The 22,709-nt window shown below is 35.6% G+C and overlaps 1 protein-coding gene and 1 long non-coding RNA gene across 17 annotated transcripts in view; one reads left to right on the forward strand and one right to left on the reverse strand.

Moving 5' to 3' along the window:
* ANKS1B (ankyrin repeat and sterile alpha motif domain containing 1B) overlaps positions 1–22,709 on the reverse strand; it is a 1,261,971-nt gene that overhangs the window by 438,083 nt on the left and 801,179 nt on the right. The gene's annotated exons all lie outside the window — the stretch shown is intronic.
* Positions 6,655–21,880, forward strand: LOC116556333. The gene is made up of 4 exons (XR_004270946.1): positions 6,655–6,666; positions 8,981–8,986; positions 12,344–12,347; positions 21,294–21,880. It is a non-coding gene; the product is annotated as an uncharacterized LOC116556333 (long non-coding RNA).

A 22,709-nucleotide genomic window follows, 5' to 3' on the forward strand; every position in this document is an offset into this window, starting at 1 on the left:
TGGATAAACCATGGTTTATTCAGTTTTTTTTTGCCTGATAGCTCTAGGATATTTTTGCCTGATATCCATCCTTTTATTATCTTTTTAAAAGATTTTTATTTTGAAATAATTGTCAACTTGCATGAATTTATAAGAAACAATAGAGGAAGTGATTCTGTATAGATTTTATTCAGTTTTTTCCAGTTGTGTCATCCTGGATGACTAGCATAGTATCACAATATCACAGCCAGGTCATTGGCACTGCAAAAAATTCATTGGCCCTGTTTATATTTCATGTGTTTTACATGCACTGTGTGTGCATATGTGTGTGTGTGTGTGTGTGTGTTTGTGTGTTTAGTTCTATACAGTTTTATCAAGTATGCAAATCTTGTGACCATCCTCACAGTCAAGACACAGACAGCATCATCACAAGAATCCCTCCTGGTACCTTTCTAAGGCCATAGCCATGTTCCTCCCTTTCCCATTTTTTGGCCCCTAGCAACTACTAATCTGTTGTCCATCTCTATCATTTTATCATTTCAAGAATGTTACTTGAATGAAATCATATACTAAGTAACCTTTTCAAATTGGCTTTTTTTCATTCCGCAGAATTCCTTTGAAATCCATACAAATTATTCAGAGTGTCAGTAGCTTATTTTTTCATTGGTGAGTAGTATTCCATGATAGTACCACACCATTTACCTATTCTCTTCCAGAGTGGCTGTACTATTTTACATTCCCATTAACAGTATGCAAATGATCCAGTTTCTTTGAATCTTCACTAGCATTTGGTGTTATCAATTTTTTTATGTAGTCATTCTTATAGGTATGTACTGATATTCCACTGTGGTTTTAATCTGTATTTCTCTCATGGCTAATTATGTTGAACAAAATCTTATTGCCTGTATCTTTTTGTTAAAGTGTCTGTTCATGTCTTTCGCTCTTTTCTTCATTGGATTGTTTTTGTTTGTTGAGTTTTGAGAATCTGTTAAATAGTCTAGATACTAGACATTTGTTGGATTTTTGATCAACTTTTGTTTTTATGCATGTTTTTGGTGTCTACCACATTATTTTTAACTTTAAAAAATGACCATTTAAAAATGTGTCTCATAAGTAGCCCGTAGCTATAATTTTTTAAATCTGAAGTTTTAAAATATACAATCTCTAGTGGCTTACATTTTAATAGGCAAACACAATTTGAGGTAATGATAATTATGCTTGATTTTAACCATTCCATCTTATTTTATGTTAACATTTATTTACATTGTTGTTTCCTCATTTTCCTTTTCTTCAGTTTTGGTAATCTGGTGACATTCTTATTCATTCTATTTTTCTCTTTTTAACTTTGAGACTCTGAGATCTTTATTTTTTTTTTCCCAAGGTTATTTTATTTTTCCCTGCTCTAATGATCAGATACAGTATATATTTTTCTATGATTATTTGAAAATAAGTTAGTTGCCAGTTATTTCACTCTCAAAAATGCTATATATCCTTCCTACTCCAGTAAAATTAGACCCTCAGAATGTTTTTCCTTCTTTGTTCTCTTTTTCCGACAACCACATGTGATCTCTGGAATGCTTTTCCTTTACTCATCTGCCTTATTCCCAACCAGTTCCTAGGTTTTGCTGATAATCACTTAGTAAACTTTTTCCTAGTTGATTACTAGAACTTCCTCATAATGCATTCCTTCTCTTTGAAGAGCCTTTATTTAGTATTTATGTTGCACACTCCCAGTTGGTTTATACATTTCAGTTTAGATTTAATTATTGTAAAGATTCACTGGTTACCACTATTTCACATCCTTGTAACCATCTTTATCTTGGGGTTTCTGTTTTCATTTGTTTGTAGTTTAGTTAGAATAGTTTTTCATATATTCAGAAAATATTTTAAACTGATTAATCATGAAAACAGAGTGTATCAAAATTTGTAAAATGCAGGTAAGGTGGTACTTGGAGATAAATGTATAGCACTAAATGCCTATGTTAGACAGGCAGAAATACTCACCACTATACTAGTGAGGGACAATGCCTACCTTAGAAATGACAAGAATTTCAAATTATTTTCCTCAAAATTCACTTTAAGAAATGAGAATAAGATGAAAAATAATTCCAAAAAAGTAAGCAGAAGTAAGGAAATAAAGATCAGAGGATAAATAAGTGAAACAAAAAATCAATAGAGAAAAATCAATGAAACCAAAAGCTGTTTTTTGAGATGATTAGTTCAACTGGTAAATCTCTCTTCAGGCTGACCAGGAAATAAAGGAGAATAAAGAAGTAATCAATACCAGGAATGAGAGAAGTGACAGCCCAAGAGATTTTGTGGATATGAAAAGGATAATAAAGAAATGTTACAAGTAACTGTTAGTATCAGTAAATTCAGCAACTCTTTGAAATGACAAATTCATTGAAAGATGCAAGGTAACAAACCTTACTCATGAAGAAAAGTTCATAACTGACTAGCTCTCTGTCTATTAAAGTAATTGTATTTGCAGTTAAAATCTTCATACAAAACAAAACTCCAGGCCTCAATGGCTCTAGTGATAAATTCTACCAAACATATAATGAAGAAATAACAGCAATTCTACAGAAACTCTTCCAGAAAGTTGAAAAGAATATTTGTCAACTCATTTTATGAAGCCAGCATTATTTTGATTCCAAAATCAGATCAAGACACTATGAGAAAAGAAAACTATATGTACCAGTGTCTGTCATAAACATGGATGTAAAAATTCTTGACAAAATTTTGGCACATAGTATTCAACAATATATACAAGGTAATATGATATGACTAAATGAGGTTTACCCCAATAATGCAAGGTTTCTTAAACATGGGAGAATCAATTAATGTAATTCATCAGATTAACGAATAAAGAAAAACCATATAATCAAATCTCAGTAGATGCAAGAAATCATTTGACAAAACCGAACATCTACTTATCATAAAAATTCTCAGCAAACTGGAAAGAAATTTCTTAAACCTGATAAAAAAGGCATTTATAAACAACCTACAGTTAGTACCATACTTAACTGTGAAAGACTGAATGCTTTTCTGTTAAGCTTAGAAATAAAACAAGAATGTCCAATCTCAACACTTCTACTGAACGTTGTACTGGAGGTTCTAGCTAGTGTAATAAGTTATGAAAAAGAAATAAAATGCATTCATATTGGAAAGGAAGAAGTAGAAGTGCTTCTGGCTTATATTAACACATGACATGATTTTCTATGTATAAAATCTTATGAGAACTACATAAAAGCTACAAGAAATAATAAGTGAGTTTAGCAAAGTTGCAGGATATAAGATCAATATAAAAACAGCAATTGTATTTCTCTACACTAACAATAAACAATTGGAATTTGAAATAAAAGCCAACATAATTTACAACAGCACCAAAACTATGATATTCTAAGGAATAAAACTGTCAAAAGATGTGTCAGACCCATACACTTAAAATTGGAAAGATATACTATGTTAGTAAACTGGCACAGTCAACATTGTTAACAGATCTGTTTTTCCAAAATATGTCTATAACTTTAATTTAATCCTAATCAAAATCCCAGCAGGTGCTTTGTTTGGTAGAAATTGTCAAGCTTCTCCTAAATTTCATATGAAACGCAAATGACCCAGAATAACCAAAACAACTCTGAAAAAAGAACAAAGTTCACAAATGCATACTACCTGATTTAACACTTATTATAAAGACATGGTTATCTACACAATAGGATATTGGTGTCAAGATAGATCAATGAAACAAAATAGAGGGTTCAGGAATAGAGTGATTTTTGATTTTTGACAAAGGTGAAAAGCCAGTTCTGTAAAGAAAGGAGATACTTTCAATGAATTATGCTGGAACAGTCGAAGACCTACATGCAAAATTTAATTTAATCCATCTGTTTTACCATATATAAAATTTATCTCAAACTGTATCATAGGCCTAACTATACAATCTAAAACTACAAAATTTCTGGAAGAAAACTTAGGAAAAAATTTAGGGAATGTCTTAACCTTAGGTTAAGTACCAGAAGTACAATTATAAAATAAAAATGATAAACAACTAAAATTTTCAGACTCTTCCCTTTGAAATACAATATTAAGAGAATGAAAAACAAACCACTGATTAGAATAAAACATTTGTGAATCATATAACAAATTTGTATCCAGAATATATAAAGAACTCTCGAAACTCAGTAATAAGAAAACAGATCAATTTTTAAAAATGGGCAAAAGATTTGAACAGAAGCAGAGAAGATATACACAAAGGAAATAAACATTTGAAAAGGTGCTCAACATCATTAGTCATTAGGAAAATGACAATGAGATACCAGTTGTTAGAATGTCTAAAATTAAAAAGTCTGAGAATACCAAGTGGCGACAATGATGTGAATTAAGTGAAACTCTCATTCTTTGCTGGGTGAGAATAGAAAATGTTATAACCACTTTGGAAAACAGTTTGATGGTTGCTTAAAAAGCCAAATATAGATCCACTAGATGACACAGCCATTCTACTGCTACATATTTACCCAAAAGAAATAAAAACATACACCATACAGAGACTTGTATATGCATGTTGACAGCAGCTTTATTTGTAACAGCCAACAATTAGAAACATCCTAAAAGTCCATCAACAGACGAATGGATAAATAAAAGTTGTGGTATATCTATACAATTGAATATTACTCAGCAATAAATAGGAATGAATAGTTCATACACACAAGACATGGATGCGTGTCAAAATCATTTTGCACAGTGAAAGAACCCAGACCAAAAGAATGCATTCTTTATTATTCCACTTATATAAAGTTCTAGAGAGAACTTATATATGTCTTATCTATAGTGACAGAAAACAGATCAAAGGCTCCTGGGCATAGGAGGACGAGGTTGGTAGGATTACAAAGAAGCTAAAGGAAACTTTTGGGGATGATGAATATATTCTTTTTCTTGATTGTGATGATGGTTTCACAGACATGTATACATGTATCAGATATCAAAAAGAGTACATTTTAAATATGTGCAGTTTGTTGTAGGTTGATTATACCTCAATAAGCCTAGTTTAAAAAGTTTAAAAATTAAAGTGGAAAAAGGAAATGTAGAATGATGGGGAGGGAAGTGACTTATTTTAGACAGAATAATCAGAGAATGCCTCCCTGAAAAGGTAAAATTTAAACAGATACTTGGAGGTAGTGAAGGAACAAGCCATTCTGGCATCTAGCTAGAGTTCTATGCAATGGGGATAGCCAATTTGAAGGCCAATAACCTGCTCTATATTATAATGCCATGTTGATCCTGAGGAAGTTAAACTCTGTAGTACTTTAATTTTGGCATGTTCTTAATATCAGTTGTCTTATGTATTGCATAGCCACTGGAGTCCTAGGAGATTGAGATAAATGTGTTACTTCAGGATGCTGTCTGAAAAGTGTCATAATTGTGTTAAAATAAATCCATAATTTTAGTTTAGGTAACTAAAATTAATGTACTCTTTTAAAAGTAGAAGGCAGCTAATATTCTGAACAATTTCAGATAACTATTAATTAAGTTTGAGTTAATTAGGGGGAAATACTTCTTTTTATTCTTTTTTCATTTCTTCAGCATTCACTGATTTCTTCAGTAAATATTTACATTTTAAGCATTTTGCCAGGTAGTGGGGAGATAGTTTTGAATATCCATGTACTTGTGGAATTTATAGCCTAGTGGAGAAAATGAGTTTATCATTTAGAGAAATGTCCTTTGAGATGAGAGAAGTTAAAACTTAGAGACATGACTTCTTATTGTGACCACATAGAGAGGATAAATACATTAGAGAAAATACTGCCTGCTTTAATAGGTGTTACTTGGTGAAACTCTGATGAAACAGTTAAGGTGAGGAAGATGATTTGGCAGAGACAGCAGTTAATTATATTTGCTAAGAAGGAAAATGACATTTGGGAAGGATGAAGGAAAACTTCTGGACTGAGTTTAAGAAAAAAGACAAAGAAACTGACTGAACCCTTCAAAATGTAATAACTATCTGTTTATCCTAGCATCAAGGTGACTGACATAAGGCACATATTTTTCAAAGAATGTGAGTCTTTCCAGTGATCAAAGCCACAGAAAATAGAAGGTAGCTAACATTTATTGAGTACCTACTATGTGTCCAGCCTTTTATGTATGTTATCTCATTATGTAAAACAACTGCAAACACATATTGAGGATTTACTATGAGTCAGCTTCTATTCTAAATGTTCTACATGTATTGGCTTACATTATTTTATAGTAAATTAGTAGTACTATTGTTATCATCTCCTTTTATAGGGAATGAAAATAAGATACAGAGAAGTTATGAATTGTCTAAAGCTGCCCGATTAAACTTGAACCCTAAGTAGCCTGGCTCCAGAGCCTAACTAAGCTTTTTGCCACTAATCTATGCTGCTTCTCTGTTCTAGGTGCACTTAATGGGAAATTTGCCCTTTTGCAGAAGTAAGAATGCTCATCCATGCACATGCCAGCAAGTTTGTTTTAAAAGGCCTTCTTGGGGTTATTTTGTTGTTTATTCTTCACCTTACATTCATTATTCTTGGCTTCTAATGTGAAAAGCCATGAGAAAAGGCAGGAGGAAATAACAAGAGGTGGGAGAAGAGTAAAGCCCATCACTTAGATATTTTTACTTCATGTCAGCAAAGGGCTTTGCTGTGATTCTGAAATACTGCAGCTTCAGTGCTGTTTCCACATGGGTGCTCAGCTGGTCTGCAATGCATGGATGGATGCCTGTGCTATGTGTCTAGAAGACAGCTGCTTTGATGAGACGGGAGACAGTGTGGAGGTTGGTAGCCCAGACTCTGGAGCCAGGCTGCCTGGGTTTGAATCCTGGCTCGTTTACATGATTTAAATATTTGTTTCTTCTATTTTTGATATAGAGCAATAGACTAGTTTCTGGAGGCTAAGTTGTTCTTTGGGAGAGTGAGGGTACACCTCACCCCATCTATCCCATGGTTTTCTTTGAAGCTGAAATGAAATAGCATGTGAAAAAAAGCACTGTAACTAGAGCTATTTCAATCCTAGGGATATATTATTATCTTTACTGCCAGTAAAATAGATACTTGTGTTGTTCATTCAGTCCCTCGACCAAGAGACTGGTCCTGAGCCATCAGTGCATTTCCTTGCCCAGTTCTCTTTGTTTCCAACAGACAAAAATGCATGGGGTGAGCAGTCTGGCCAAGTAACAGGAAAGCTAATTGTACCGTGAAGTGATCAGAATTCCCAAACCCGTGATGTTGTTAGAGGCTTTGTCTTCTCTAATATGCACCAATAGTCAGGTCTTCAGTACTAAGCAGCCTGGTTTTTGCAATTTATCTAAAAGTAAAAAGAGAAAAAAGTGCGTGGGGCCAGGACTGGCAAAGAAAGGATGATTCTTATTTCTATCATAATTAGCAAAAGGGACAATTAGTTATTTTAACATATTTTAAATAAAGATTGGTTATTTTTAAAGGTACTGGTTTAAAGAAAAGCACACAATTTCCTAAGAAGGCTATGCCCACACTGGGGAAAGAAATTGCTATTCCGCTAATAACTAAAGTGCTGGTGTCTACCTGAGCCTGCCTTCCTGGCTTTTACATCTTGCGATACAGGTGTAAGAGCTAGAAGGGAACAATGTTCATTTCTGTAGGGTAGAATAAGAAAAATCTTGACTAACAATTCTATTTTTAACTAGTAAGTAGCAGTATCTCATTTTTCCAATACTAGATGTCCTCTAAGCTAAGAATTATAAACTACGTACCCTTCTTCCTTGTGGAGAAAAACTGACAATAAGAATTAGCAGGAAAAGAGACAACACATAAGAACAATGCTTCTTCCGCTGACAAAAGGATAGCCATTCTGAAATTCAAAAACAGAGGTAGGAGACACCAGAAAAATGAAAGGGATTTAGTCATCCCAAGAATTGGGGAATGCTGTGGGTCAACAAAGTTCTGGATCATAACACCAAGATTCAAATAGGAAAATGCTCCAAAATTATGAACTAGTGTTTAAATGCTAAGAGAAGTCAGGAGCTTGGATTCAATTTTCCCTAAGGCCTTGCATTTTATTTCTAACTAAAATTTCATGGAGCACTTAAGAAATACCAGCCTTTACAAAACAGATCTGACAACTTATGTGCTGGGGTATGGTCTAAAATAGGAAATGAAATTTAAGCCTAAAATGCTAAAATCTTTTGGCAGACAACAAAATTATATATATAGGCCATACCTGATCGGAAAAAAATAGCAATTCCGTTGATTTTGTTCTTGTTTTCCCTTCTTTTAAGGTTTCTGGCAAATGTTTGAATCTTCATGGAGAAGAAGGTGATCAGAGAATTAAGTCATCGAGCCAGTGTGTGTGACAGCCTTTGTGTTAGGTCCAGGGAGGAAAGGGAACATGTCCCAGCCTTAAGGATTTTAGAGTTTAGTAAGGAGAAAATTACCATGCAGGATGATCAGTACTATATTGAAGATGTGTGCAAGATATATAAAATGTTGAAGGAAGGGGAGGATGCTTAACTTGGCTTGGATAGAATGCTTATAGAGGAGACCATCTAATCTGTGCATTGAAGATGTAGTAGGAGTTTGTGAGGCAAAAAGAAGGAAGACGGTGTTCTAGGCAGAGGGAACAGCATGTGCAAAGACATGTTTGAGGAACTACGAATGATTCATTAGTGCTGTACTTCAAAGGTTACATGCGCATGTATGAGGAGGGAAATCTGCACAGAAATGGGCATAGGATAAGTAAGAAACAATCAAGGGACTTGTGTGTCACGAAAAAGAGTAACTCTTTTCTTTCCTGAGAACAGAGAGATTTGATCAAATTTTTGTTGCACAAACATCCCCTGGAGGATGTGGGAGACAGACGAATACAGGAAAGAAACTGGAAGTAGAAAGGTACAGAAAGCCTGTAAGGCTCTTTCTCTTAAAGAGAAAATAGACAAAACGACCCAACTAATTATTTCAGAAGACAGTATTTAGTGCAGAGGGGCCTCCAAATATTATCAGTCTCTTAGAGCAAAGTAAGCCCTGTTTCAACAGCTGATTGGACTTCCTGTGAAAGAAATTTAGTTTTCCATGCCTCAGCTGCAGAAGTCAGACATGAGAGAATATAGAGAAGACTTTGTTTAATGTTGGTTCAAACTTAGCTTGATAGCCATGGAAAATGAACACTCTTCAATTGCTAGAAAAGCAATGTTGAAATTTCAGGCGTTTTGTGTATGTTTTACAAAGTGATGAAAAATAGATTAATACACAATTTTTTTTAAAAAAGATGATGGCTGAGAGGATTAAACATGTTGACAAATACAGAAAATGCTTAGAATAGTACTTGCATATATGCACTTAATAAATAGTGAAAATAAATATTAGCTATAACAAATACTGACTATATATTATTAGCTATAAGTATTTCCTATAATAATCATAATACATGTAATAATATATTAATGACAACTGGCTCCTGAATCAGAAACAAATTTCAAATAATCACCTCTCTGAATAAGTCAGGTACTATCTAAAATCCATTAAATCTGTGATTTTGAAAGAACTCACCAGGAAACTCTGGGTCAATTTAAAACCCATCACTCTTCAGCAAATATATTGAGATTAAGTATAAACACAGAAGAGGCATTGAATTTATTTTTTTTGTTTTACCCTGACTATTTTAATTGTTCTGGAATCTCATGATTAGAGTAAATACCTTCTGTGATGGATGCTTATTTACCTTCTTGATAAAATCAACTGGTAAATCTATAATTCTTATAAATCAGAAGCCAGAAAAATATTTTGACCTCAAAGTATGCTTATTTCCATTTTCTACTAATATTCTGAAAATCCAGGGCTAAAACTTGTTTCTGCTTCATGTTTCCCAGCAATCGTAAAATGTTTCTTTGGGTAAAGTGGGATGCATTTTCAGAGAATTTGAGCCTCAATTCTGTGTGTATTTTTCACACTTAAGACAATTTTAGAAACTTCACATGCAGGAAATTTAATTTATTTCATATAGAAGCATTGGCTGAAAATTATAATATAAACCAAAAATAAAGAATAGAGCTGGCTTTGAAATGTTGAATTAACAGACTAAAACATCTTTATACCATAATATAAACATATAATTAGGTAATTTAAACTAATCATTGAGATTCATAATGACCCAAAGTCACGGGGGTAGAAAAAGAGCTTTGTTTTATTCTGTTTTCTATACAACTCAGAACCAACCTAGGTATCTGTCATGGACAGTGGTATTTACCACCAAGCATTTGTCATTCTCTTCTGATAATCACAATTTTCCTTGGGGGATTTATCCTCTCACTTACTCATAGTTCCTGTGATTGGGAGGAGTTTCTTGCCTATCATCTTCCGGGATAGGTATATGACCCAAATCTGGTGCTGTAGGTGGCTTCTGAGAGGGCTGCATTGATTCTTATTTCCTTCTACTGAAGGCTTTGTGCAATTCCCTCCCCTTGTGTAACTTTCTTCTAACTAACAGCATACCTCAGCATTAGGAAGATGTCACTTCCGTCATTAGATTACAAAATTCTGACTTCAGTCTTACTAAGAGATCTTCTTCCTTGCTGGCTTACTTAGGAGATCCTCTTCCTTGGTGAAACAAGATTCATGTTGAGGCCCTTGGCAAGGAATTGAAGAAAATCTATTGTCAACAGCCATCTAGGAAATGAGGTCCTCAGGCCAACAGATCAAAAGGAATTGAATCCTATCAACAACCATGTGAGTGAACTTGGAAGTGTATCTCAAGTTAAGCCCTCAGATGAGCCTCCTGCCCTGGCCTACACATTGACTGAGCTTTGTGAAAGAGCCTGAAACAAGGACCCAGTTAAGCCATGCCTAGATTCCTGATCCACAGAATTGGCGAGATTAAAAAATGTTTGTCGTTTTAAGCTGCGAAGTTTTGTGGTCGTTTGTTATACAGCAATAGACAAGTAATGCATCTGAGTGCTTTTTATGTTCCCTGGCCAAAATATTTCATTCAGAATTGACCACATGATCCAATTTAGTACAATAAAAGTTAGATCGCCCTCCCTCTGCTATACACACAGGGCATAAGACTGCAAAGACTTAACCTTAGTGATACTGGCAGTCTTACTTAAACCATTTGAAATCTGAGAAGGAAGCCAACATACAGCATAATAAAGAAGAGATGGAAAGAGGCTAGGTCCTAATAACCTTTTTTGGAGAACTCAGACTCAAGCTGCAACTGAAACTTGAATTTTCCCTGGATTTTTAGATATGTTCCTTTATATTTTACAAATAAAAAACCATTATATTTTCAAAGTGTATATTTTTGCTTAAAACAATTTGAGTTATAAAATCATATACTACATCATGAAATAGTCATTGAATTAATTCCTCTTCTTGCTTTTGGTTTTACAAATAATGTTTTATTCTCTCTATAAAACAGTAATTAATTGTTAACAGAGCTAAGAAAACTGATGCTCAATGAAGGAATTCTCTTCTTCAGTACCTCTGGAATCTAAAATAAATTTTTAAAAATGAAGTGCTAACAATCAGCTCAGTAGCATTTACACAGCTTAGCTGATGTTGGATACAAGAATTGACATGAATTTGAACTGTATAGTCACATTGCAGTTTGTCTTTTAAAATAATATACAGACAAAATTTCCAACATGTTGCTTTCCTCTGTGTCCACAGAACACTTTGTTCTGTGTTGATTTCTTTTCACAGCCAAATAACATCTTTAAGTTTCCATGTACATTTAGCAAACTTTTCCCAGATTCTACTGTGGTTGTGTTACAATTTGAGTATTCCTTATCCAAAATGCTTGAGACCAGAAGTGTTTCAAATTTTGGAATATTTGCATATACATAATAAGACATCTTGGGGAAGAAACCCAAGTCTAAACATGAAATTCATTTGTGTTTCATATACATCTTGTACACATAGCCCGAAGGTAATTTAGTACAATATTTTAAATAATTTTGTGCATTTAAATAAGTTTGTGTACCTTGAGCCATCAGAAAGGAAAGGTATCACTATCTTAGCTGCCCATATGGATAAACTGTGGCTGTTTGGCATCACCACAATTCCTGATTCTGAAATTACATGCTACTGATAAGCAATCTTTTTTTATACTTACTCACAAGTACTTAATAGTAAAAAATATGACATACCCTTAATACAGGAAAATATAATGTGTTCAGGGTAACTAAGCAGCACAGTAGCATCACAAGAATACCTGCATCAGCTGTTAAAGAAGAGCAACAAGAAATAGTGGCAGGCTTCCAGGCTCCACCTATGATGCTGTGTTTTGATTAAAAGGTTTCTGTAACTGCATTTTATTTTTTACTTTATTTATTTATTTTTTTGAGACCAAGTCCCTCTCTGTTGCCCGGCTAGAGTGCAGTGGCATAACTTCTCCACTCACTGAAACATCTACTTCCCGGGTTTAAGCAATTTTTTTTCCTGCCTCAGCCTTCCAAGTAGCTGGGATTACAGGTGTCTGCCATCATGCTCAGCTATTTTTTTTTTTATTTTCAGTAGAGATGGGATTTCACCATGTTGGCCAGGCTGGTTTTGAACTCCTGACCTCAGGTGATTCACCTGCCTTGGCCTCCCTATTGCTAGGATTACAGACGTGAGACACCACACCCAGACTATGTTTTATTTATTATTATTATTATTATTGAGATGGAGTCTTGCTCTGTTGCCCAGGCTGGAGTGCAGTGGTGCAGTGTTGACTCACTGCAACCTCCATTTCCTGGGTTCAAGTGATTCTCCTGCCTCAGTCTCCAGAGTAGCTGGGACTATAGGCATGTACCACCATGCTTGGCTGATTTTTGTATTTTTAGTAGAGATGGGATTTCACCATGTTGGCTAGGATGGTCTCGATCTCTTGACCTCGTGATCTGCCTGCCTCGGCCTCCCAAAGTGCTGGATTACAGGTGTGAGCCACTGCACTTGGCCTATGTTTTATTATTTTAGGTGGGAAGAAACATCAGAAGCAGGTGAGAGACCACGAAGTGGGTCCTCTAGGGATCAGGAGGCATTCTACTGGTTGGCTTTTTTAAATGTTTCCTACAGAGTCATTTGCCTCATTTACAATGTCTTTTGTCTTACAAATTTCTCATTGATTTCACAAACTGACTTGATTTCTTGCTATGAATGCATGATGCTCTAGACCTTCAACAAGTCCACCACACATTTTCACCGTGTCATCTACAGGGACTTTTTCCTCAGTGTGAATGTCATCTTCATCATTACTATTATCACAATCACGTTGATTCAGAACCATTTCAGCCATTTCAGAATTGGTCAATGAATGAATAACTGGAGCCTCAATGTTAAAAAACTTCATTGATATGCACTTCTTCCAGCTTTCTGATTGATATAGTTTGAATGTCCCCTCCAAATCTCATGTTGAGATGTAATCCCCAGTATTGGAAGTGTTTGGGTCATAGGGGTGGATGGCTTGGGCCATGAATGGCTTGGGCCATCCCCTTAGTGATAAGTGAGCTCTCATTCTCAGTTCACATGAGATCTGGTCATTTAAAAGTGTCTGGCACCCCCTCCTAACTCTCTCACTCTCTATCCCATTTTCTCCATGTAAGATGCCTGCTCCCTTTTTGCCTTCCACCGTGAACAAAAGTTCCCTAAGGGCCCCCCAGAAGCCAAGCAGATGCCAGCACCCTGTTTCCTGTACAGCCTGCAGAGCCATGAACCAATTAAACCTCTTTATTCTTTATAAATTACATAGTCTTAGATGTTTCTTTATTGCAATGCAAGAATAGCCTAACATACTGATAGACTCTGAATGCATATTTTGCATATGAGAGGAGGTCCAAAATCATTTTTCTCACACTTGACATATGGGAATCCTTCAAAGTACCAATTTGTTCATCATCATCACTGAACATAGCCGCAGGCGAGAGGTTGTACAAGGCATGCAAAACTGTGTCTTTAGTCACCATGTTCCAAGTCTTGGCAACAGCATATACAGTATTCTTCATGTTAAACTCCTTTTGGAAAACATCCACACCCATACCTCTGTTCACTGATGCTGCATGCTGTTTAATAAAGTGTTTTTATATTTCTTCCTCATTGACTTAAGGATACCCTCATCATGTAGCTCAATTATTGAAGTCACATTTGAGGAAAAGTGCATGACATAAAAGTTTTTGATGAGAATTTCAGCTGGCGGATGAGTAGAACAGTTGTTAGGAAATAACAAAATCTTGCAGTTGTTATCAAGTACAGCTTCTGTGCAGTGAGCATGAACCACTGGTACAAAATGTTTGTGAAATCAATCAGAAAACATGTCCCTGGTGACCTATGCCTTTCTGTTAGCATAACAGTCTGGTAAGAAATTCACTCCTTAAAAACAGCAAGGACACAAGCTTATGCTTATCACAGCACGTTTACACTAATGTGCTGCATTAGCACATCCCAGCACAGGTAGTATCCTTGGCATACTTAATTCCTGTTGGGGCTGTCTCATCAGCTGTGGTTAGTGTCCTCCTGGAGCAATAATGGCAATAATGCCAAAACAGTGATGTTTCATCAGCATTATAGACTTGTTCTGGCACCCAATTTTCACAAGTGATGACCTTGGCAAACTTGTTACTAAATTTTTTTTTTTTACTGCTTTGTAATCAGCAGATGCTTTACTACCACAATCTTTACAAGTCTAAAGCTGTGTCTTTAACTGAATATTCATGGTTCCCTTCAATTTTCAGTTCATTGTGATAGATCTTTGTTTCATAATCAGCATACTATTAAGTGACATCAGTTCACTGCAATACCAACAGATCCATTCCTTCCATACACAACTGAGATCTTCCATTTTGGCTTTATGCAGTGTTTCTCTGTTTTTCATTATCTTCTGCTCCTCACTTTGAGTAAGAATCTTCAACAGTTTATTCTGCTGTTTCCTCAGGTTATATCTGGGGTCATTCCAACACCATACTCTTCTGTAAGATTTTCACACTTTCACCAATATCCAGTTTCTCCAACAGCTTGACTTTCTGTGCCATAGGCATACATGAATGCTTCTTCTTTTTAAATTAATTATTACCCATACCCATAGGGGTATCTGTAGGCCTTTTGGACATTTTCAACAATATCTTTATAACACAGAACAGAGAATAAACAAAAAATCCACAGTGGGTAATGCACATGTCTTGGCTGCCCATGGGGCCTCATAAGGAACCTGCTGTTGGTACATCTAGTCTACACACATGCTTTCTTACCACCCTTGATGGGCATGCTTGCTGGGGGAGAGGAATCTGGACAGGGAGGAAAACATGTTGCAATTCAAGAGGGCTGGGGGCACCTTTTTACCCTTGGGGATGCTGGATAAATTAAAATAATTTCAGGTACTATTAACTTTGTTATTGCATTTCTGACAAAGCAAGGAATGTTTCCCCTACCTTTTAAATATTTGTTCTCTATAATATTGTTATATTTTTCTGCTTTGTTCATTATTTATCTTATATCAAATATAATTTAATTGAAAATAACTTTATATGCATAATTTTCCTAATGGATCATAAATAAATAACACCATTCATAATAAAATAATAAAAAAGCAAAAATGACAATATTTTTATAGTTTTAGGTATGCTTTAAATAAAATAGTAAGAACAAAAAGTTCATAAAATCTTTTCAAGGTCAAATGCTAGCCCAGTTGTTGATCCAAAACCAGACATCTCTTCAGCTCACCCTAATGAACTATCAATGACTAATCTTATATTGGGATAATAAAAAATAATGTTTTAGCATGATAAAGGAATACCAAATAGAGAGACAATGTAGAAAAAAAGGTTAGCAGTAATATAATAAATCTTGGCTATAACATTCATTTTTATAAACTACAGTAATTCTCTAAATCAAGTACATATTATGTATTGACTAAGTGTGATAATAGAAAATGGGCTTAGAAAGGATATAAATTTAGTTATCTATTTTAAGGAACAAACTCTGAAAAGACAGGTATCGTGTCATTTACCTTAACAAATCGTTTAGAAAAATGCCAAGCATTCTCTTGCCTCCCATCCTTCTTGACTTCAATAGCATTTTGCAAAAGATGGTGGTTTAGGGCCATGTAACACCTTAGTATATTAGCTCTAGGAAATTTTCTAAATAAAGAGCAGACTCCTAATTATGTGACCATGGGAAAAAAGCTCTCTGTGAATCCCCTTTCTCATCTATAAAATTAGGAGAATCTGTAAAATGAGTACCTACTTTATAGGATTGTTGACAGATTAAATGTAATAACAATAACAGCACTGACATATGATAAATCCTCAATAAAAGCTAACTGTAATTACTACTATTATAATATCACTGTGGCTATTGTTATTTATTATTAGTATCAACAAACTCATTTGGCATTTAAGATTCTCTGCCATTTGGGCTTAATCAACCCCAAATGCGTTTATAATATAATAAACTCTAGGCTGTAAAATTCATTTCTATGAAACCTTTCCTCCATGTTATGAGTATGCTTCCTTCTACTTATTCATTACCTGCCTCATGGCTTCTTGGTTTCCTATTTTTGTTCATGCTAACTTTTTACCTATAATAATCTATAGCCACCCTCATTCTTTTTGCCAGTTTCCTCATAGCTTTATTCTGCTGACCCTTTGAGGTCCTTTCATCTCCTCTGCAAGACTTTCTAGGATACTCCCAGTAGGAAGTAATTTCTTCTACTTATAAACTCCCAAAGTATATTATTTATATCTCTTACATGGCATTTTTAACTTTTGATATTGTTAAAAATTTACATGTACATGAGATATTTTTCAAAAGACTTTAAACACCTAGATGATGGGAGCCATGTCTTAAACATCTCTGTCTCACACAGTACCTAGTAGAATGCATTGCACAAAAAGAGCTAAACAGACATTCTAAGTGAATGAGTGATTATAGGATTCAGACAAGTAATTCCTGCTTCATTAGAAGAATCTTCTAGATAACTGGACTAAGCAGTACTTATTTTCCCAAAAAGTTGAATATAAAGACTCATTGTTGGAGGTTTGTTTCTTAGATAGCCAAGGCCAATCACTGGATTCTTTTGATTTTCCCAAGATTGGGGCTAATGCCTGAAATTGGGGGAAGTTCTTTGAGCAAAAGTGTTTAAAAATTTTTTTTAATCTGAATGAAATTTCAAAAAAGTGAATGCTTCTTACTTCACCAGAATTTAAAGCACCATGGGATAAAAATTTCTGAGTTGTGAGTCTCAGGGGTCCAAACACAAAACCCCGAAGTATGGGGTCTTGGTTTGCTGGCTACTTTGAACGGATGAACACTGAAGAGCCCTCAGAAGCAAGGTCTTTCCAATCCTCTCCTTCCTTCTTTCTCCTTCTCTGCTTTCTCCCCCAAAGTAAGCCATAAAACCTTGTTTCCAAATCTTGGCTATAACGAATAGTGCTACAATAAATGTGGGGGTGCAGATAGCTCTTCAATATATTGATTTCCTTTCTTTTTCATATATACCTAGCAGTGGGATTGCTAGATCATATGGTAGCCCTACTTTTAGTTTTCTCAGGAAACTCCAAACTGTTTTGTATAGTGATGGTTCTAATTTACATTCCTATCAACAGTGTATGAGTTTCCTTTTCTCCATGTCTTCGCCAGCATTTATTGTTGCCTGTCTTTTTAATAAAAGTCATTTTAACTGGGGTGAGATGGTATCTCATTATAGTTTTGATTTGCATTTCCCTGATAATCAGTCATGTTGAGCACCTTTTTATATGTCTCTTTGCCATATATATGTCTTCTTTTGAGAAATGTCTTTTCAGATCTTTTGCCCATTTTTAAATAAAATCATTAGATTTTTTCCTATAGAGTTTTTGAGCTTCTCACATGTTATGGTTTTAATCCCTGTCAGAAGGATAGTTTGCAAATATTTTCTCCCATTCTGTGGGTTAATTATTAATTATATGAAATATTTAGAAAGAAAAAAATAGTTGCATCCATATCTGAAAAATTTAGAGACACTGATGAGGACCTTCACTCCCTAATATTGTTATGGATCATCTAGATGTCACCAGACACATTAAAGAAACTGCATTGTAGGGAATAATCAACAGTTGGATTGAGCTTATGCAGGGTTTCCAAAAGTTTTAAAAATTCCATCAGATAACAGAAGGAATAATGTCAAATAAGAATCATTGGTTGCCAGGTGTGGTGGCTCATGCCTGTATTCCCAGCACTTTGGGAGGCTGAGTGGGGGCAGATCACGAGGTCAGGAGTTTGAGACCAGCCTGGCTAACATGGTGAAATCCTGTCTCTACTAAAAATACAAAAATTAGCCAGGTGTAATGGTGGGCACCTGTAATCCCAGCTACTTGGGAGGCTGAGGCAGGAGAATTGTTCGAAACTGGAAGGTGGAGGTTGCAGTGAGCCAAGATTATGTCACTGCACTCCAGCCTGGGAAACAAGGGCAAAACTCCATCTCAAAAAAAATAAAAATAAAAATAAAAATAATCAGTGGTCAAGGAAGTTTGGGAAATAGAGGACAAAGGAGATTAAACAGATTTCTTTAATATAGACTCCTGAGACTTTGACATAATAATTTTCCTCATGAATCTCCAATAAGGGTTATACAGCATCGATGTTTCCTAATCTCATATGGCCAAAGATTACTCTCGGCTTTTTTTTCAACCAGAGCACCTTGGACTTTTTTTTTAACCAGAGCACCTTGAAGGACTGAAAATCTAAGAAGCACATTTTGGGAAACTCATGTCTAATATTATCCAACGGAGGTTAATGACAATGTGCCGTGAAAATTAATCAAAATGCAGTTTCATATATATCAAACATACATTTCGCTTATAATATCAAATCTAAAAAAGACATAGTCTTGAAGTAAAAAGAGCCTTATCATTTCAAATGGGCAATCTGGATATTAATTCACCTGTTGTTTAGAATCTTATCATTCATTAAACAAGGACTCAGTTTTTACCTTCTTTGTGGCAAGCACTGTGTTCAGTACCAAGATAATAAAAGATGTTAGAACACAATATATCTTCCCATTTATATTGCAATTCCAGAGTTGTAAAGGTACATTCTTTGGCAAAATAGTTTTAAAAAATATGTCAAGGGGCTATATCAATAAGTTATTGAGTCACAGAATATTAAAGAAGTGGGAGATCAATGTAGGAGAGAGAAGAAGGTTTCACGATGGATGCAAGATTTGAATTGGCCGAGGAGACTGATAGGATGTACAGTTTAGCTCCATTTGGGTTCAAGGATAGAATATGTACAGAATAAAGAAAAGATTTAGGACTCCAAGTTCATAGTAGAAACATCTCCTAGACCTAGAGTTAGAGATCTAGATTCCAATCCCAGGTCTAAAAGTCACTTGCTATATGACCTTAGCTGTCTTGTCTATATATAGATTATGGAAAATAATGCCTGTTTTGTCTATTTAAAAATATCATTAGGAGGAAATGCCTATAGACAGCATAGTATGTTGTTAAGATTTGGGGTTCAAACTAAATTTATCTAAGTTCATCAAAACTTACTGCAAAGCATTGCTTACGTGTCCTCAATGAACATTTATTTCATGAAAGAATGAATGGATAAAAGAAGTTAGACAGACCTGAATTTCCTCTGCCACTTACTAACTATATGATCTTTGTTGAATTAATTAGTCACTCTAAGCCTCAGGTTTCTTATCTCTAAAATGAGGGTTAAAAATTATTCTTATGTCACAAGATTGCTCTGGGTAAATGCAAACTGATGAAAAAATCTTAGCACAGTAGTTAGTGTATACTTTTCATCACATACACATTCTATATATTGGACAATTAAAGATAATTCATCAAATATAAAGTACAATGATTGTGTTTATGATAAAACAAACAAACAAACAAAAAACAAAAAAAACTACCACATAGCAGAGAAAGGGTAGTGAGTGCTCAACATGTAGTTGTGAACTGACACTTTTGGCCCAAGAGCTGCATCAGAACATGAAGAGTGACACACAGACATACCACAATATCACTAAGCATGTGGATTTAAAAAGAATCATATCATTGACTGATTCTTCAGAAGGATCCTAGATTACCACACCATTTAAAAATATGTGTATGAAAAGTGGAGGTTGAAAATCATGTATAGGAGGCTTTCCAGTATATGTTGAGCCTCAAATAAATAAAATAAACTAAAATTTAGACATTTACTCACAACAATAGGTATAGCTCAGAGGTGATAATCTCTGGAAAGAGTACTGATGATGTTAATCATTTTATACATTTGTAAATTGATTTGTGTTCTATTGGGACCCAAAGAAGATGTCACATAACATGTGATCATAACAGACATAGATGTTTGAGCTGGTACTCTCATTCTGAGGAACATCCGCTGACTTTGATAGAAATTGTATTATTAAAAATGATTTGAAAATTGTCTTGCTTGATTTCCCTACTGCCTTTGAAGTATTTTTGGTTCAATACTTTGAAGTATTTCAGGGTTCAATAAATCAGTGAGACATATGGATTATCTAGGGAGAATCTATTTGTTTCTGTAGGCCATTAAGCTGTTGGAAGCACATAAATCAATTATTCATGATTTCTCCTGATTAACAAATTTGTACTATCTGAAATATATGTTCAGGACTATTCAATACTTTATTAAAAGTTATATTATTTGCTCCTAATGACCAGAGTTGGGTACATAATTATTTCTTTTGTTAGCATTTTAGAGATATAAAAGGGGCTCTTTTCTAATAACAAAAGATTAACCATTGCACAAAGCATTCTAGAAAGGAGTGTTCATTGCCGGGCGTGGTGGCTCAAGCCTGTAATCCCAGCACTTTGGGAGGCCGAGGCGGGTGGATCATGAGGTCAAGAGATCGAGACCATCCTGGTCAACATGGTGAAACCCCGTCTCTACTAAAAATACAAAAAATTAGCTGGGCATGGTGGTGCGTGCCTGTAATCCCAGCTACTCAGGAAGCTGAGGCAGGAGAATTGCCTGAACCCAGGAGGTGGAGGTTGTGGTGAGCCGAGATTGCGCCATTGCACTCCAGCCTGGGTAACATAAGTGAAACTCCGTCTCAAAAAAAAAAAAAAAAAGAAGAAAAAGAAAAAAAAAAAGAAAGGAGTGTTCATAATATCACATTTTAAGTAATTGAAAAATGTATTTAAATATATTTTGCCCAAACTAAAGCATGACATCAACCATCTGTGTATAACACAACATTGCATTTTCTTACATTCTCTAGCTAAATATTAGAGGGACTACTACGTAAAAAATTACCAAATTATTCTAATAGTTCTATTCTTAAAGCAATTAAGATGGCTGAATAGAGACAGCTCCAAAATGCAGTTCCCTGTGAGAGAGACCCAGAAGGCGAGTGATCTCCCCATTTCCAAATGAGGCACCAGGTTAATTTCAATGGGACTGGTTGGACAGTGAGTTTAAACCAAAGAGGGCAAACTGAGGCAGAGTGGGCCACTGCCCCACCTGGGAAGTGCTTCTGACCAGAGGATTGGGGGTTCTCCCCCTCTGGCACTCTGGTTCAGATACTGTGCTTCACCCAAGCCCTCTGCAACCCACAGAACAGGAGATCTTCCCCGGGCTGAAAAGCACCCATGAGTTAAGTGCACAGAGCTGAGCAGTAATCCTGGCCAGTGCTGTGGGTTGTCAGCACAGATCTAAGTGGATGCATTGGCTAATGCTGAGAAAGCCTGTGGGACTGAGCTACCTGCCCGCCAGGAAGAAGGGGAACTGAAAGCAGTTGAGTCAGGCAATACACTAGGTGGGTCTCTTCTCCCCAACAAAGCCCAGCAAACTGAAGCCCTATTGCTTAAGAGTTTTGCAGCCGGCACATCCATTCGAGCTTGATCCTGAATGATTGAGCTCAGTGGGGGAAAGGGCAGCCACCATTGCAGAGGCAGGTCTAATCTTCCTGTGTAAACAAATGACACAGGAAATATATGCAGCAGCTCAGCTGAGTCTGTGGCAGCCCATCAGTGCCTTTGCAGGCAGACAAAAGAAGGTCTGCCTCCTCAAGCAGCTCCCTGAGATCAAAGCTAGATAAATCCACAAAGATGGGAAGAAAACAGCACAAAAATGATGAAACCATCAAAGACCAGAACACCTCCCCTCCTCTAGAGGATTACAACTCCTCACTGGCAAGGGAAGAAAACAGGATGGAGAATGAGTTTCACGAGTTGAAAGAAGTAGGCTTCAGAAGGTGGGTAATAACAAACTCCTCTGAGCTAAAGGAACATGTTCTAACCCAATGCAAAGAAACTAAAAACCTTGAAAAAATGTTAGATGAAATGCTAACTAAATAACCAGCTTAGAGAAAAACATAAACAACTTGATGGAGCTGAAAAACACAGCACGAGAACTTCATGAAGCATACACAAGTTTCAATAGCTGAATTGATCAAGCAGAAGAAAGGATATCAGAGATTGAAGATCAACTTAATGAAATAAAAGGAGAAGGCAAGAAAAGAGGAAAAAGAGTAAAAAATGAACAAAGCCTCCAAGAAATATGGGATTATGTGAAAAGACCTAATCTACGCTTGATTGGTGTATCTGAAGGTGATGGGGAGAATGAATCCCAGCTGGAAAACACTCTTCAGGATATAATCCAGGAGAACTTCCCCAACCTATCAACGCTGGCCAACATTCAAATACAGGAAATACAGAGAACACCACAAAGATATTCCTCAAGAAAAGCAACTCCAAGGCACATAATTGTCAGATTCACCAGGGTTGAAACGAAGGAAAAAATGCTAAAGGCAGC

Source organism: Sapajus apella, unplaced genomic scaffold, assembly GCF_009761245.1.
Source record: "Sapajus apella isolate SASKATOON/1434 unplaced genomic scaffold, GSC_monkey_1.0 scaffold2, whole genome shotgun sequence".
In the NCBI taxonomy this organism is placed as follows: domain Eukaryota; kingdom Metazoa; phylum Chordata; class Mammalia; order Primates; family Cebidae; genus Sapajus; species Sapajus apella.